The sequence below is a fragment of the Trematomus bernacchii genome, unplaced genomic scaffold, assembly GCF_902827165.1.
Source record: "Trematomus bernacchii unplaced genomic scaffold, fTreBer1.1, whole genome shotgun sequence".
In the NCBI taxonomy this organism is placed as follows: Eukaryota; Metazoa; Chordata; class Actinopteri; order Perciformes; family Nototheniidae; genus Trematomus; species Trematomus bernacchii.
The window spans coordinates 21,600,991-21,620,458 of NW_022987973.1; the positions used below are offsets into that span (position 1 = coordinate 21,600,991).

The 19,468-nt window shown below is 39.5% G+C and overlaps 2 protein-coding genes across 3 annotated transcripts in view; one reads left to right on the top strand and one right to left on the bottom strand.

The window, feature by feature from the left end:
- Positions 1-19,468, top strand: part of LOC117471376 (low choriolytic enzyme-like) — an 82,941-nt gene that overhangs the window by 9,058 nt on the left and 54,415 nt on the right. The window lies entirely within an intron of this gene.
- The window catches only part of c1qtnf4 (C1q and TNF related 4), a 37,888-nt gene that overhangs the window by 7,908 nt on the left and 10,512 nt on the right, over positions 1-19,468 (bottom strand). The gene's annotated exons all lie outside the window — the stretch shown is intronic.

The window sequence follows — 19,468 nt, forward strand, 5'->3', positions numbered from 1 at the left end:
CAGGTGGGCGGGACTTTCAGGGGTGCTTCCCCATTGGCTACTCAGTTTTTGAGTGACAGCCCACTACACCACAGATCATACAGTGCAATTTATGCAGCAAACTCCGGAGTCTACTCGGCCACGTTAGTGTCGGTGCCTCCTGGGGAGTTTTCATGAAAATATCGGACTTATCTTATGGATTGCTGTGCATTATACTTGTGTTGTGTAGTTTATACTTTGTTCCAACTTTAAATATTTTAATACCTGAACACACTGCTGCTGCTAAATAATTTCCCAATTTGGGATCGATAAAGTGTCTGTCTATCTATTTATTTATTTTATAGATAAAAAAACACATCTATGTTTTTTCAAGCTAAAGGTGATACACAATATAAACTGTATACTGTTATTTTTTCAAAGACATGTTACATTTCAAAAGCATATATTGCTATATTTAGGACAAACAACTAAAGACTGCTTTAATTTAACAAACTCTACAATATAAAAGTGGCAGATTTTCTTTATTAAACAGACCAGACCTAGGTTGCCAACAAAATTAGGAACATGCTCACATCTTACTATGTTGGTCTGAAGAGCTGAAGCATTCATACACAATGAATACAAACTGTGTTGTCTCGTTCTATATCCTGTGAGAAAATTATATACATTTAGCATTACAAATGCGTCATACTATTCCTGAGGAAGGTATGAATAGTCAACAGATTTGAATGGAATCTCTAACATTTTCATGTAGAATAAAGACAAAAGAGTGATTATACAAATTACATTTATTTAAATTTGAACCAGAAGATGAAGTCTCAAAGAATGTTTTAAATAAAAGGACATAAAACAAAAAGATGGATAATAATAACATCTATTAAATGTATATGTAAAGACATTTGGTCAAATGAAATGACACTGAGCCAGTGATAACAGCAACGCCCAGCGTGGATGCAGCTGGTGCAGGTCTTTCTTCATGCCCCCCCTCCGTGCTGTCCCCTCAGAGGAAGTTGGAAAACGGGATAAGACCTCTGGACACCACGCTGTCTCAATGATCCACACTGTTAATATGAGAGGAAAATAAATGTTTTAGGAAATTAAAAATATGAAGTTAACAAATAAAACTCAGCTCAGGGGCATCATGGACGGTAGGTTTTCCTACAAAGTTAACTCAGCCTCCATTGATTTTCATATACAATTAGCGTGTTAATAAAATAAGCTATCATGGCTTGTACTTGCATATCTAAACAGAATCATGAAAGCCTGTTGGTAGAGTCAGGCACACGAGTCCGTTTGAGTGTGTGCGCCGGTGTCTGAACGCTCACTCACTCACTGCTCGCTTTGTAGCTAACTGTCCCTGCTATTAGGCTACTAGCTTGCATTGTTATGGATCTAAAGTTAGCAAAAGCTAACTTTCATAGCACAGCTCTTCTTTACTTCTCACTCAACACAATAAAGAAACAGACCGTATAGTACAGCACAAACAACACAAATGATCAATACTTACATATATTTTCACTTGTAGTATTATAATAATTGAAATGCTGGTTCTTCTGGGGGTCTTCTGTCCACGCTCAGCTACCGCACCGCAGCTGCCTGCACTGTACAATCGCTGGAGGACTGGGCTGTAACTCAAAAACTGAGTAGCCAATGGGGACGCACCCCTGAAAGTCCCGCCCACCTGGGAGGTTTGTGTCAGAATCTCAAACAAAAAGTGAAGGAGCGCAAAAGAGAAGAGCTGCAGCGAGAGCAAAAGTCTGATCATTGAGAAAGAAGAAACAAGAACTGCAAACAAAAACCTATGTTAAAACAAAGAAAAAATACTTAGTTTACATGATTACACAAATGATTTGTTTGCAACTTATAGTTTTATTTTTGAAATTTATTTTATTTTGCTTGACTCAGTTTTTTTTCTCTTTTAAACTCATAGTTTAGCTTTATTCTGAGAAAGTGTTGCTTTATCTTTATGATACAAAACTAATCCCATAAATGCGCATCACTCTCATTCCTCAATGGTAACGTGTAGGTGGATTTAGGAACTTCCCTCTCGATTCTATTGGCTCTAACGGTTCAAAAGAGATGTCAATCATCAAAATCGACCGAGGGGGGCCAGAGATATGGCAAATCCACCCAAATGACCCCAGAAGTGGTTTTTTTTTTCTTCTAAAAAGGTCAAATGTCACTTTTTTTGCATCAATCTTGATACAGGGTACTTATTATATGTTATATTTTGGATTCCTAAAGTTTTTAGTCTACTATCCCATCATTCAAGGGTGGTTTTCACTCGTAATTTTTTCTTTTTTGGACGGACATTATAACTTGCATCTTTTTACTATGTTCAATATGAATTTACTTTAAAATAAAAAAATTCTGTATTGATTCTGACTTTTCTACATCCAACTCACAGGTTTATCATTGCTTTGAGAAAAAATATTATTAATGTACCCCTTTTTAGAAGTGAAGATATAGTAATTTGTTCTGGGAATGTCATTTTCGAGCCTGAGACCTGAAAAACAGGCTTGGGGCTTAACTGGTTAAGCATCTTATTTATTTTTACAAAATGAGCCAAAATACAAAACGGGAAGATCTAGGGTAAATAATAATGACAGAATAAATATGAAAAAACAACCTTGTTTTGGTGGGTATCATTTGATATCTATATCTATCAGGTCAATGTGACTGGAAAATGTAATAAAGTTGGGCATTCCTCTGTTTTATACCGTATTCAAGTGAATATATTTTGGTTTTTAAATGTCGAAACAAGATGTAATCTTGAAATATTTGAAACTGGGACGGACATGTTTAACCTTTTTCTGCAATTTTATTGATAAACCATTAAAACAATTAAAAGCTGATTAAGTGGTAATGAAAACAATTGTTAGTTGAAGCCCTAAAAGGTTGAAAAACACATTTGATACATGACATTTTTTGTAAGGTACAAAAAGTATTGGATACAAGGAGGCAAACGATAAAACCACACATACACAGACAATACTCGCAAAAATTGAGCAAGCATTCATCTGCACATTAGGAAACATCAAAACAAATGCGCCTAAAACACTCACACACAATCCCTGAGTGCTTCAGGCAGAGCGCTCTCAGCAGAGAAGCTATTAATGTGTCTTTTATTGGAGACAATTGCTCTCATTGTCCTCCTGTAATGAATCAACAGAAGCAGGAACACGCAGGTGGAGCTGTTGGCACCTTCACAACAAAAGGACTCTGTATATCATATGCAGAGCAACCAGACCCCGAGGAGGGTCTTCCATGTCCGGTGCTCACCACAGTTTATCAATCTACACATAGATAATACGACTGTCAAATATATGTCACAGTATTAAGGGGTGGAACTGCTCATTCAATAAGGAGGTATTATAAAGCAACTGGATTTTCCTTTTTGTCTAAAACAATGTTCATCCGTTATTCAACAGGCTATAGTTTTGTAAGCAAAATGAAATCTAGGTGTAAATTGAAAACCTGATTTGATCTTTATATATTTTTACAATCTATCTATATTTTGGTAAAATTACATTACAATGACATTTGACAACAATGAAATGCAAATATTATCCTCCACTGTCACTATTCCATTAGTATGAGCCTTTGCATAAAAGTACTTTATACTGTGCCTGTAGCCTTTTACAAGCCTATAATAGATTTAGAATAATAGATTTGATTTGATTTTATTGCTGCCTCAAGTCTGCTCTGTTTTTTCAGTGATAAACAAAATTCCTGTGCAAGATTCCTGATGAAACATTAATGGTGGAATAGGCGAAAATAATTTCATAATATCGGAAGGAATCATTGTTAAAAAAAGGCCAATAAAACTAGCTTTTTAGGCAAGTTTCCAGTGAACGTTTGACAACTTTATAATCCCCTAACGTCAACAAGCCCTCTGGTCCCAGCTGTGTGCATCACTTATTAGTGTCCCCGTTTCCATTGTGTTTTGACCTTGAGCTTTTTTTATTTGCAGCATTTTGTTTATGCAGCTTTAAGTAAACGCTCCGCATGTTTTGTCAAGTTGGTAAATGTTTTCTAAATGCTATGCATGTGTTGTCAAGTGCATGTGTACTGGCACATTTGTGTTTTTATATTTACATCGTTTTTGAAAGTGTAGCATGTTTTTCCTTATGAAAATGATTTTTGGCAATTGTAACGCGTTTGCACAGGTTGGCCACCGTAAGAAAAAGCAAATGTTTTACCTGACAATAAAATCATTGATAAGATTCGTGGTAAACTGATTCCGTTCAAAATTGAATTTTTTTTTGTTTTGTTTCGGATATGTTGAAATGGATCCGTTTGGAAAGCTAACTGTAAATGATATTTTCATGTAGGAATATTATGGACAGAAAGCATGTATGTGTGCGATATCCTTTGACAAGATTCAAGGGTGTCATATGATGGAGTGTAATTGGTAAGGATCCCTGCTTATTATACTATGTTGGATTCTGAGTACATCATCATATACCCACTAATGTGTTACACATTTTTCTCTTTCTATTTCTACAGAAGCAATTCCTTGCAGTTATTTACTCTTGAAACTAAATGTTATTCTTGTGTGTTTATACTTAAGCGACCTCTTTTTAAATGGGGACTAATTATGGCATTTAATTGTACTTAAGGCACCGAGGCACAACTGATTGTTTTTGTGTGATTACTTGTCTCACTGCAGCAGTTAGAGGAATCCAAGATGCTTCAGCTCTAGCTCGATGCAGATATAATTTTCCTTTATGAATCCGAGCACACTTAGGAAAAAATAAACAAAACAAAATTAGCACTGCAGCAGATGGGCGTGTTCATATAATGGCAGCTTGCACTCAGAAATAATGTTTGTTTGTGTGTATAATGGCAGCCGTTTTAACCAGTCACGTCGACAGACTACTCCCTAGAGAGTTTGATGCTTCAGGTTCAAACAGCTATGAAAGAATAGATCAAACAAAGCTCTTCCGTAATGAGCACCCATGGGAGTTAAGCACAGAGAGGGGCAACATAAATGAGCAGAATGGAAAATAATGGAGAAAAATGTGTCCATGCAAGCAGGAAAAAGCACACGGATTTTCTACTAATTTGCTCAAGCATTTTCTTGTGTCTTACTCCTTCCTTTTAATTTATTTTAGATTGGTCACACCAATGTACCTCTGCCAATGCTTTCAGCTGATATTGTAAGTCTGTCAGCAGGATAATGGAAAAACTACCAATCTGAGTTTCAGACAAAGGCAGAGGTGCTGCAGCACCGGCAGTATGAGAAAAGTAAAGCACTTTTTGAACATTAAAGCATGTAAACATGTCATTGCACAGGAACAAAATACAAAGATGAACCTGAAAAGCACAACACGTCCTCTTTAACAGTGTGAGATAGCGCACACATACAGGCTGCATTCATGAGATGTTAGAATGATCAGATAAAACCTGTTGTTCAATCGGAAATGTCATGTTATATCCTTTTAACAACAGGTCTTCCAGCACTTAATAATTGTATCTATCCATCCATCCGAGCTCTTGATCTGCACCTCCTCAGTTGGACCTACTGAACATTTAGATAAATGAAGTTTGTGTCAGTGCTTCAGCCTCATGATTGTGACATATATTTGAAGTCAGATAATCAGTCAGTTAATTGTGATGTTTTCAAGCTAATTGCATCCCTTTGCCATCATAGTTCTACTTTCTTACCTACTTTTCATTATTATTTAGTTTTCTGCTAGTGTGAATAACAACTCATTAATAATGCTACGTTATCCTGGCAGCTGAGGAGGTTGCACACTGACCCCCTGTCAGCAGAGGTTATCAACTGGTCTCAGATTGTGTGTGTGTGTGTGTGTGTGTGTGTGTGTGTGTGTGTGTGTGTGTGTGTGTGTGTGTGTGTGTGTGTGTGTGTGTGTGTGTGTGTGGTGTGTGTGTGTGTGTGTGTGTGTGTGTGTGTGTGTGTGTGTGTGTGTGTGTGTGTGTGTGTGTGTGTGTGTGTGTGTGTGTGTGTGTGTGTGTGTGTGTGTGTGTGTGTGTGTGTGTGTGTGTGTGTGTGTGTGTGTGTGTGTGTGTGTGTGTGTGTGTGTGTGGTGTGTGGTGTGTGTGTGTGTGTGTGTGTGTGTGTGTGTGTGTGTGTGTGTGTGTGTGTGTGTGTGTGTGTGTGTGTGTGTGTGTGTGTGTGTGTGTGTGTGTGTGTGTGTGTGTGTGTGTGTGTGTGTGTGTGTGTGATCAGCTCTGCCCACATTAGGGTCATTATTAGCCATGTCCATCCTTAGCGTAGCTTGTCTGGTGGGGTCGTTCGTTCTCTGAAATAACCAGGCTTCAACTCAGATATGTTTTATGTCTCCAAACGTGGCTTTTTATGATTCCCTAATTGGTCAGTATTGGGTAAAATAATGGAATTGGTCGGAGAGTCTGGGTTCGCCGACTGTTCAGCTGCCTGCCATTACCGGAACCCCATGAGTTGCAGCTATCGCATTGACCTTGCACATTTGTTAGAACTAGATATAACAATAATTCAGAGCTTTATACAGACTACCACATATTAAAACCAAAGCCAAAGTTGACGCCCCGCTGCGCCTAAGCATGGTTTTTAAATGTATATTTAAGATGTTCATTAAACTAAAGTAATAAGTCTTTGTGCAGGTTTGGTTGTGGATGTGTGTGTATAATGACGATGGGATGATGCATGGCTACAGCATATAGACACACACATTTATTTTTCTTGCACAGTGAAATAAGGTTGAAGCCAGATAGGGCAGCACAATAATTTGCACAGCAGCTGTGCTGAACAACATTTGCATAGCTAACAGAGTTCCTCTCCCAATGGAGGATTTAGAACTAGCAGAGGTGGAACATAACAGAGAACAAGCTGCAGAGAAAGATGTGTCAGCTCGTCTCCTGAGGAGCACGCTTATTTGTTTAGTGTCCTCTGCTGTCAACACTGTTTAAGCTTTTAAAAAGATGGATTTTGGGTCTCTGGATTATTTTTCTTTTAGTTTGACTATTTTTGGCTCTAAATGCTGTGTTGAGAAGAAGACCCTACACACATTGGCTATCTCAGTGAGAGATTTGGGCAAAAGATTCTCTTGCATGTTTGTATCTATTTGGACCAATCACAATCATCAGGTAATTTGTCAGTGAACTGGTGTCTTTGTGCATAGGTTCAATAAAGAAAAACTAAAAAAACAAACATCTGAAGCATATAAATCAGCTCATCATACAAAATAATGTGGCTAAGTCTTTACCTTAAATCAATCCATACTCCAAATGATTAGACAGCAACTTGGCTGAAGACCACTTTTATATATATTATAAGTGAAATATTCTCATTATTAGTTGTACTGGGGAAAAAACATATTTGTACATTAATACAATGTCAATGCTGGATTTCTAAGGCAAGTTCCTCAAGGTTTTTATTTTTCACTTTTCTCATAATTTCTTATGGCACTTTTTTTGTTATTATGTTATTTCTTAAGTTTGGATCCTCTGCAAGAGACCAAGATGCGTCTTGTTCGGTACGTCGAGTAAAAACATGTTATAGAACACATTTCCTAATGACTGGTGTGTGGCCAACTTGCATTTGATGCGGAAGAAAAGCTTCATCTAACTTCAACTTCCTTGTCTCCTCATTATAAGCTCTTTGTCCATACTCATTGTCTGCAGGTACTGGTCTATTAAGTGATGCCTGAAGGGTGTTGGTGTGTGTGGAGCTCTGCTTTATGCAGAACATTCCCAGCTGTGAGCAAAGTAAGCATGAAACATAAGAGGCCATGTTTATGGGAAATATGGCAAAAATGTCAAAGAAGACCTCCTTGAAAAGACAAAAATAATGATACTATAGCACAAGCCATGAAGCAGGTGTCATATTCTTCTCCTTTCATTAGGCAACAGTCAACCCTCCCTTCACAGCTGGGTAATAATTCAGCCATCAGACTGTCATCTGATCTGTATTATCTATACAATCTCTCTGACTGTGATTATACCCGTGTTTGACATTCTGAGTCAGTCTGCTCCGGCTCTGGATTGATGTGCCCTTCTGTGAGAAAGACGGAGTGGAGACGGAGGGCTGGTGTCTGAACACACCATCGGTTATTTGTGTGTGTTGTCAACACGGTAGAAACCTTTCAGCTGAACCCAGGTTTGTCTCGGAAAGGTCAGTCTCAAGGATTTCAAAACCAACCTTATTTTCAGATTGACCTTGGCACACACGAAGGATTTTAGCCTTTGCAGACCATTGACATGCAAAAAAACCTGAACACTACAGGAAAGGCAAAACCACAAAACGCATAATAAGGCCTCTCTAAATATAAGCTAAAATGTGAAACATATTTGCAGATGAGTGTGGTCGTCTTTGTGTGTCCCTGGCACATCAGCAGGTTCATTCTTTTACAGGCTCCCACTTTATTCTACTATTTAATCAGATCCTCGTTGAAGCTTTGCTCCATCTCAGGTTGTGGCTCTTCCTGAGATCTCCCCTACTGTATAGGGGACGGATCAATACCTGATGATTGAGATGGCGGATGAAAAGCGTGACAGGAGGAGCAAGAGGAAATGGAATAAGAGATAATGAGCAAGAAAAGCTGAACAAATATAGCACAACAATCTTGTGAGAGGGGATTCAGAGTAAAGTGTGAAGATGTGGGAAGTTGTTTGGCTGGGGGGTGGATTTTCAGTAAATGTGTGTGGCCTATATACGTTCGCTGTGTGGGTGGGAATGTGTTTAGCTGCGTAGGTTGCTATAGGTGTCTGTATCTGAAGGATTTTGCGACTGCGTGTGCTCATTAAAAATCCTCTCTGTGTGCAAATGTGAGATGAGTTCTGCGTATTCATGTGCACATTTGTGGAAATATGTTGTCCTGGCCTCATGTGCAAGTAAAAAAGTGCGTGTGCTTGCATATGCGTATTTAGCCTTATGTTGGGTGTGTGCATGCTTCATATGCATGTGACAATATTTTTGTAGACTCTCCTCACTGCTGGGCCATCTGCTCGAGGTGATAACAAACACATTAGCCCTCAGCCTGAAGCAGAACCACATCTTACCGGCTGCCTGAGGATCACTCGTTTTTATTACCTTTACATCTGCTCTGAGAACCTGTAAATATGTTTTCATATGTCCTCCTTCTGCAGTGCACATGTCGTCTTTTTAATCTCGTAGTCCATATGGAGATTGCTTTGATTGGAGATTATTACTGTCTGCGAAGCTCACAGATTCAGATTCATGGATTGTTGCTTTAGCTTTATGGCGCTTTTAAGCCTCTTTTAGCAATTAGTTTTGGTTTTACAGCACTTTGATTTAATTCTTCGGACTGATAGTACAGCTTAGCTTTTTAGAAAAACCCACTAACTTTAGAATGTCTGCCACTCTGCTAAGAATGACACATCTCATACGACTGTAGGAGCCAATTATCGCTTATGATATAGTTGGGAACCAGTGTTTGTGTACTCAGAGGTTTCGCCGGGAAGGTTTTTGACCACACAGACACAGTCCTACACCCACACAGATGCTGAGGTCAAGTTGGCTGCCAAAGTGTAGTTATTGTCTTTCTAGATGTCCTTTGTTTGTATGCTGATGGAAAGATGATTTAAGTTAAATGGACAACAGTCATTGGAAACTAAATGGACTGAGTTTTCAATTGGAAACTTTGCATCAGATAATGAAATGTATGCAACAATGTCGTCAACAAAGGGCACCTCAGTGGCCTAAAGCGTTAGCTAACCCTATACAACCACTGTTGCATTTGCCTATTTAGCTTGGTTGTGTTCACTCAGCAATATAGTGGTCCAAAAAAGTTGTAGACAAAGGCCTTGCGCAAGCTAACTGTTCTCTCATTGGTCAGAAATGTAACTGGGTAAGATTTGCCTCAACGTTTTTTAAGAAAGTACACCAGCATTTATTAAAGGGGCCCTATTATGCAAATGTTCAGGTATATATTTATATTTTGTGCCACTTCTGTAAGATGTGAAAGTGCTTAATTGTTTATTTTTCTCATACTGCCACCTCTTTTCACCCTCTGTCTAAAACCAGAGCCCAGTCTGCTTTGAAAAACCTATGTATATAACACACACACTATATAACATACAGGCAAAGGAAAACCCCAAAACGCCCTGTCTTTCTACAGTACTTGTACTCGTGACTTTTACTAAATAATTACTAAGGCCACCTATCGTCTTGAACCTTTATTTGAAGGGAATATTTATCTTGCTGCATACAGAAGCTTTCCTCATTAACACATAGTGCTTTTGACTAACAAATACTTACTATAATTATTCTCTAATTAAGGCTGAACAGTCTAAAATTAGTCATGGTGTCAATCTTGGTGTCTATTTCTATCGTAAGCTCTTTGCTCAAGCTGAAATCAAATCAGTTCTTGGAGTGGCTGTTTCGCTATCGGTGTAAATCCATCTCTCTGCTTCCATGAACAACCTCTGGTACCCCCCCCCCCCCCGCCACCATCTCCCTTATTAGATCAAAGCCACACAGAGAAAGCTATTGTTCCACTGTAGAGTCGAGCAAGGCTGCCTGCCTGCTCTGAAGTCAAAATAATTCATTGCACATATGCATGGTTGTACACACATTCATACACGCTTGTCATTGTTTTTTTATGCCCTTATTTCGGCTGCGTTTGTCTTAAAGAGCCTGTGACAGCCTCCCAACAACTGTTGTGCAATGAAATATTGGGCTACTAGTAATCTCGAACCGTCAGTTTAAAAAAGAAGGTGCGATACCGTTCCGATAAATATCACTAATTTCGAACATCGCGGGGAAATTCCTTCGACTCATTTTGAAGTTTTGGGGGAAGCCGGAAGTGACGTCAATGCGGGAATGCTTCACTGTGCGGCGAGAGAGCCAAACACGGACAAAGTGTGTCGTCATGCGTAGAAATGGTGAATTACTGAGTTTAGGCACGTTAATAACGTTTTAATGAAGTTGACTACAGTATATTCATATTTGTTAGTGCTTTTCATGTCAATTCGGCGAACATAAACATAAATGATCATGGTGAAGATGATGATTAAATTAGGATTAAAAATCGGTAGTGAGAGCTGCTGAATTTCCTCCCGTCGGATGTGATATAAAAACAAACCGATTATTTTTGTAGTTGTAAACTCAAGTGGATTAAACTACATTTATTAGTGATTTCATGTCAATTCGGCGAACATATGATACATTAAATGATCGTGAGGATGATGATTAAAAATTGTTTGTTTGAGCTGGTCTGCATTTCCTGATGAAAAAACAAACCGATGCTTTTTGTAGTTGTAGTACACCAACGTGGATTAAACGTGTGTTTTTTTTACCACAATGTTGGGGAAATTAATGGATAAAATGCACGGATTATGATTTATGATCATGATTATTATTATTATTATTCCCACTCCGATCGGGACACTAGGTCCACCGTTTCCCCGCAGCGAGGCTCCCCCCGTTGACAGTTTACGTGGGCAGGGCTGGGTACAGTGGCGGACTGGCCATCGGGACGAATCCCGATGGGCCGGTACCGAAGTGGGCCGGTCGGATAAGTCACTAGCACATCCCCCACTCCCCCCGTTGACAATTTACTAGCGGTACCGAAGTGGGCCGGTCGAGAGTCCCGGGCTGATTTTTAGTCCCAGTCCGCCACATGACCGTATTATCGCCCATATTGACGCACCTAATTCCTAAACTTCTAACAGATAAAACATAAACTGATTAGTGTCCACTGCCATTATTTTAAAACAGCATCGTTATTTAGTCAAACTCCGTAAATAAAATAGTTTACAAACCATTCCACATTGTTCAAGCGTTGTAGATCGAGAGGTATCTCACGAATCGTCGGGCGGGTTGTCGTCTCCACTGTCCGACTCGGAGTTCATTTCATCCGATTCAGACTCAGAGGCATATGGTTAGAATCTGTAGGGCATATAGCCAATATCGTCTACGATGTCATGAGTCATGACTATCACTTTCCGATCCTTCAACCTCATATGAGCTCTCCGACACGTTCAAAATTAAACTGTCATCGCTGTCTGAGCTTGCTGCTGTGTGCGCCATCGTGCGTTTGCATGCAGATGCTGGGATCCGGAACGGTGCAGCTGGAGCTCTTGGCCCGCAATTACGTCACACATAATTTGGCGGGATTTGAAGAATCCCCGAGAAGATCCAGAATATGGTCAACATTGAAGGGGAGATTAATGGTTATCAAAGTACAAATAGCCCAAATCAGTTCAGTAACGGTTTCAAGGGGACAATATTTACTCAAATTGATGGGTTTGGATGATGGGGGAAACCCGTGTCACAGGCTCTTTAATTAAAGTCTTTTAAATAAAAGTTGTTTTGTGACATGTGCTAATTTAGCCTAGCATAAATATTGGCCTAAAGTGAAAACAGTTACCAACACATCTAAATTTCACTTATTCACATATTGTGTCATGTTTGTTATCACTAAGCAGACAAACACATGTAACGTGTTTTAATATGATGGGGAGTCAAAGGGATGGTTTGGATATATTGTGGCACAAAGCCAGTTAAACAAACACCAGCACAGCAACAAGATATATTTTAGTGGCCTAAAAGCAATATTGGTTTAGGTGTTCGCTATATTTTGAGTATCTTCGAATCTATATTGCCAGCTAATAATGCTTTACTTTGGAATTTCATTTTAAAAACAGTGATCTAACCGGTATCGGTTAATTGAGATTTCAGTCACAAGAAGTAGTCTTGTTATGATATCTTGCGAGAGGATGTGAGTGAGTGAGTGAGAGTTGTAAACAGGAAAGCTGAGAAGAGTTTATTGTTGGAAAACAGAGAAAGTATCATAGATGTATTTAGTTATTTGATGTCATAGCTAATATTTTGGGCTGATTTTGACCATGTGGTTGTAAAGCAGGATTTCAGATCAAGCCTATTTTTTTTTAAAGGAAGACTGTTAGACAAACTAATATACAGACTGGATTGAGGGAAAAATATTTCATTTCTCTGTACTGCTTTGCCATAATGGTGTCAGAAACAGAAGTACAATCTGAACCTGTCATTTTTATTTGTGTGGAATCGTCCGAAGGGTTACATTGCAGCCCATTAAAGGTGGGGTAGGTAATTCACTTCAGAAACACTTTTTGTTATATTCCATGAAATGTTCTTAACACCCCGATAGCAATGAATACATTAAATGCTTTGACAATAAATACATAAAAACATTTAATCTGTGGAAGCCGTAGTACTGTAAAAAGTACGACCAATCATTTTAGCCGGCCCGGCTAAAATAACTGGATGGCCTACCTGCCTGTCAGCCTTCCATCTGTGCACAAACTTATCTCGTGCCCTCATTGGTCATGTGCGCGTTCGTGTGTGTTGGAGGAGGGGCTCTGTAAGGAAGTCTGAAGGAAGGGGCAGATATTTTTCGGCTGCGTACTTTCAAATTCTAGCGCACTCGAGCTGGTTTCTCCATTCTTACCTACCCTACCTTTAAGTGGTTGCCGGCTGCAGCGCTTTTGCTCAATACTTGACAAATGATTATCCCCATTAGTCACTAAGAAACAAAAACATGGAAAAATAGGGTCACTGCATTCTGGGGTGGTAAGCGGAAAGTAGGCTACATGTCATGGACACACTCTTTCACTTATCCACAGCTCCCCACATAACATACATTCTTTATATACTCTGTTGTGGCCAGGAAATCCAGATATGGGACATGTATTAATCATTATGTTCACTTTTAGCTGTCATGCTATGGTGAGTTTCTGCAAATCTGTTTAATACAGTGAAATGATGATCATCTTCTTCTTCTTATTCTTCTTCTTTGGTGTTTATTGGCGGTTGGCAAACCAACTTGTAGGTGCATTACCACCACCAACTGGACTGTGCAGAAAAATAATAAACAAAAGAAAGAAAAGAAAAAAGAAATAAAACTCTAGATTATTTTAAATTGATCAATTTCTCTTAGAAACTTAATAATTTCACAATATATAACAGCCCTGATAGCGAAAAGTCATGGTATTTTGCTTTCTTCAGTGTCTGGAAAAGCACATTCCTCTGAGTAATATATTTCCTGCAACGCAGTAAAACATGTTCGACAGTTTCTGGCTGGCTACAGTGTATACATTTTCCGGTTGGATGCTTTCCTATTATACTTAATGTATTATTGAGACCTGTATGACCTATTCTCATCCGAGAAATTACATTTTCCTCCCTTCTTTTAAACCCCACCTTCCTTCCATCCCCCACATACCTTTGAATGTAATAAAGATGTCTTCCTGTATCATTAATGTCCCAATGTTCTTGCCATGTTGTTTGTGCATATTTCTGTATGAATGTTTTAACCTCCGCTTTGCTAAGTGGAACTTCTATGTCTGTGTTCGTAATTCTGAGTGTTTGTTTGGCCAGAATATCCACCTGTTCATTACCCTCCACACCTACATGAGCAGGAACCCAGATGAAACGAGTTGCTATGCCTCAGTGATATGATTTGCGGGATTGTTGGTATGATAGTACGAGTTTCATGGTCACTACATTTTTTTGTTGAATTATGCACTGTGCAATCCTTAAAGGTCCCATGCCATGCTTTTCCGGTTATTACCCGTCCCCTTGTGTGTTATGTAGCTTTTTATGCATGTAAACTGTCTGCAAAGTCACAAACCCTCAAAGTACACCGCACACACACACACTCAGCCTTATCTTTTCTCAGCCGCGGTGCTCCGTACACACACTCGGAGCTCAGGCTGTGAGTGTGTGTGTGTGCTCAGGCTGAGCTCTGCGGTGTCTCGCTGTCTCGCAGACCCCACGCAGCAACTAGGAAACGACACCAGTAATCCAGCTCACACTGTCCGCTCCTTGAGCCTCAAAGGGCGGAGCAGCGAGCCCCGCAACGTCCCGCCAACACGGCACCCAGACCCCACGCAGCATTCTCATCTGATTGTCATTACTGGTGTCATTTTCTGGTTGCTAACAAACGCCATTGTAACACATAAACACACATCAGAGCACAGTGTGCTCATAGGGGGGGGGGGGGGGGGAGGCAGGAGCTCCAACAAGCCGTTTAGGACAGAGAGTGAATACACCTACTATACAGAGATGCTGTATGTGAAACCAATGTGATTTTGTAACATTGAACAATGTAAATCTATTCTAGTAGACCTCAACAATGGAATTATGATCAGTAGAAATGGCCATGTCATGGGACCTTTAACACACTCAACACAACACGGTGCACTATACAGGTTAACATTTTGACACATTTAGTTATTAAATAGATGTTTAGAAGCGTTTGTATCTGGATTTTTGGACACATTGAAACCACATATTGTCACTATTACATTTCTGTTTATGCAATGCTTTTTGGAAATGAGTTAACTTAGTGATGCTGGTATGTGTAGCTTTGATCTTTAGACAGATCCAGCCAAGCTGATTTCCTTGTTTTTTTCTCTTTATGTGTTAAAGATCTGCAATCCTATCATCAGAGACTAATTAAATTGACATTGTAAGAACGTTTTTTCTTCTTCTACGTATATCAGCGGTTCATTTATGACTAGAATGTGAAATATTATTTATTTGACAGTAGGTTATGTCAAATATGAATGATCTGTAATGTTGGTAAGATCCATCTTACATCATTCCTGCTAGTGTCCAGCTTCAAAAAGGCATGTACTAAAGGCATACATCCCCATGTATGCTCATGTTTACCCACACACAAAAGATGAAACATCTTTTGCTTTATGAGTTCAGACAAACATCTATTGTGACGCTCCAGCTCAAGGCCTACCGCCCCCGTCTCCCAACAACAAAAGGGGGGAGTGGTGGGGGCTGCAGCCTCCTCCTCTCCCACTGCCATCTAAAATATAAAAGCGCCTTTGAAAATTACTTCTGTTAGAATTTCAGCATGCAGCCTTGAAAGCCTCGAAGATGCTAAACAGTGGGAACAGGTCCAAATCCTTGGCTTGAGAGGAGAGAAGCTTGATCCTGATGAGGAAATAATCACTGCCTCTGACACTTTGTTTAAAGCAGTTCGCCAAACCATATGAATAAGAAACATTAAATGCTGCAGGCCATGGAAACTTTGTGCTTATTTCTGGTTTTCCATCCCTCCCTTATTTGTAATGTCAAGAACAAGGATGCTCATGCAGATACAATCTAAATATGCCCTCTATCTTTGTCAAACTGCTTCATACTGAGGAGTTTTGTGATGAAGTATGCACATTTTGTCTCTCAGAACACAGTGTTGTCAGAAAGTATTAGGGCAGTGATGTTTTCATAGAGTTGCGAGGTTGAAATGCTGACTTTCAGCTTGTGTTCACGTCCATACTGGCTGAACAGTCTTAACTTATATTACTTGATACTTTTTAACAACTATTCCCGATATAAAAAACAAACAAACAGAGAATCAAATGTGAAATGTGTCGCTTGTAGCGACGCACCTAGAGAGAATTATCACCGGCATATGTAGCTCTCATCAGCTTTGCTTAAAGAGTGGTGCAGGAATGAGTCCTAAAACACAGAAAAGTCCTAGCCTTTTACCACTTCCAGTTCCTTTTTCTTGAAGTCAATGTGTTTTTTTAGGTGTTTGAAGTAAGAAGTCAGAAAAAAGGTCTGTGGTTCACACAAGCTTACGAGATTTTACCACAAAAAACGTCAGTAATTACCCCACTGGTGAATCTCTAAAGCTTCTTTATGTCATAAAAACGACGGTTGTTAACATGTGACTAAATGACACATCACTTCATCACACAAGTCCGCCTTTAGCGATGCACAGCAATGCGACCGTGATGTAGTTCGTTCATAGCTTTTTATTTCTGCTGATTGCATTTTCCATTTAGAAAATCACAAAGTGGTGTTAATATGTGGAGATTATCCTGCTGAACAACACACGTAAACTGTGTTAAAGCGTATTTTTTTGCAATATACCGAAATCCAATGGGGAAACCATTGCTTTCCAGGTCGGTCTACAAAAATACGTCATCACTGCACCACTATAGTGAGTTCCTGCTCATTGTTTATCTGTCCTGCTCACAACCTGACTGTCTGGTTCGCTCTTACCGCCGTTCTAGTGCTGTTTTCAACCAGCTCAGAACCAGACGGCTGACAGACAAAGTTAGAGACTATATCGTCAGATCATTCTTTCAGGATTTTGAGACCAAAAGTGGAGCTAAAAGAGAGATGATATTGGATTAATGTTCATCAGGTAGACTGAGATCTGAATTATATGATCATATTGTGCTCTACTAGATATGTTAATATGCAGCTGTTTGCTGTGACAGCAGGTTTTTAAAGTATAAAAACGGGCTTCTGTTTCTACATGGTTTAACAGACTTGAACTAAAAATGTTGCACTGTAACCTCAGTCATTGTTGCATTGCCAATCACATTTTCTGGACTACAGTACCAAATAAAATACACTGCACAGTGTGTTCTACTTTAACCTTGTCCCTATCCGTTATCCTCTCAGCCACCTACGCATACATTTGTGATTATGTACTTTTCCCATGATGCATTTCAGCAATTTCTTGCCTGACCTTGATTCATATTATACTGTGAAATGGAAACTGTTGTGACAGCAACAGTAACAACAAGAGGTTATTGCTACAATGGATGATGATGTTCTCCCTGTATCATAACATTGGTGCAAAAAAAGTGATGGTGCTGTTGTATTTCCAAACCCTAGAAATATACTAATGCATTATTCCTTCTGGCAGGTTATTTAAATGAGTAACCCCCTATTGCAACTATGGTAGATCAAAGTCGAACCACAAGGTCCCTTATTTGTTAATAGTTGAACAGTTTCTCTTCATTTTCTCTTCCACGTAAAGACCTTTCTAATCGTCAAACTGCTTATTTAATTGAAAATACATTTGATGAATGCAATGTTACTGATAGGAATGACATAAATCTCTTTATAAAGTGCATACAATTATTGGCTCATCATATACCAAACGATTTTTGGAGATATTACAAAAGACTCATTCAAACCGCTGCATGCCACTTTGCAATAATACACATAAACCGTCATCATATACCAGAGGTTGGTATAATAGTCGATATAATTCCCCCGGCAAACTTCAGAGGCCTTTCACATCTATCGCGCTTCGCCAGTTTAAAAAAGAAAAAAAATCAATATGTGTTACCTGCTTCTCTCAGCGGGGCGAGCCACTGATTGAAAAACTCAGAAACCTGCAGGGCTGATCAGAGAAAGCACAAACTACAGCTTTATTTCACTTCATACTTTCAATTGGATGCAAAACCCAAATATATGAATAAAGCAACATGTTCCTACAGACAAAATCCCAGCACCTAAAGCTTTGTATAATGATCAATACTGTGGCTCTGTTCTCCACGGAGCCTGCAGGGCCGCTGTGTGACTGATGTTCTGAAGCCGCCTCAGTCGGCCTCCTACCTGCTGGGTGGGCCAAAGCAAAGTTCAGGCTTCTGAGGGAAGGTGGATATAAAAGATCCCACTTCTGGCTGAAAGTAAATATGGAAATGTACCATGTAGAAGTGCTTAGTGTTATGAACCAATCCTGAAATCACTAGGACGATACAAAATCATCTTGTGTTGATGGAGCAAAGATTGCAATGTCTTTTAAAATCAAGGCTGAAAGGAGTGTGAAGTTTATGGGCAGGAGAACTGAGTCTGAACTAAACTACCTTTTTTTTTGGCTCTAGTATATAAATATTCATTGCTTTTTACTTCACATGGCCATCGTTTTTGAAACCATGATATGAGTTCTACAAAGGATAACGTTGTCATAAAAGCAACTGGGACAAACTAGAAACATGAAGGATTCATGGGTGTTCTTTACTGACTAAAAGAGTCATCTGTTCACACATCGCACCGCTCTAGGGAACACGCATGCAGACACCATTAGTGACCCTACACCAGCCAACAATCAGGACACTGTCTGCTGTAACAATGATGTTTTCCTCTGTAATGTGTTACAATCAGAAATGCTAGATGCCGTTGCTTCTTAGGTTTGGAAGACTACACTGACGTTTAAACAGGTCCATTTATTAGGGCCCATGTATTAAGACTCAGTTCCCATGCGTAAGTCCCAGGTTCGAATCCGGCAGGGAATTTACGTTAATGCCGCCGTTTCCCCCTTTTAACACGTGGCTCTGAACTCCCACGAGTAACACGCTTCAAGTAGATCGGTACAAGGGTTGCTGATATAATATGGACCGCATTTATCTATAGCACCTCAGTCACACACTCAGATTGCACAGAGCTACCATTGGGATCAATTTGAGGTTGAGTGTCTTGCTTGGACAACCTGCCAACCCGCTGAGCAGCAACAACAACAGCTGCCAAGATAATCAGGAAAATGGAGGGACATATTGATGTTTTCAGTATTAGACAAACTCTCTTGATCACAAGCTCTGTTTCTTGCTGATGGGAAGTTATACCATGAAAGCTATTATGCCTCCCTTTAACACACTGCTTTACATTCACCCCGTGGCTCGAGCGTGTCTGCAAAACAGAACTGTTTTTGCAGCTGCATATCTCCTTCAGCTATAAATAATACAATTAAAAGGATCTGCACGTTGCTGTCTCTAAAAACTA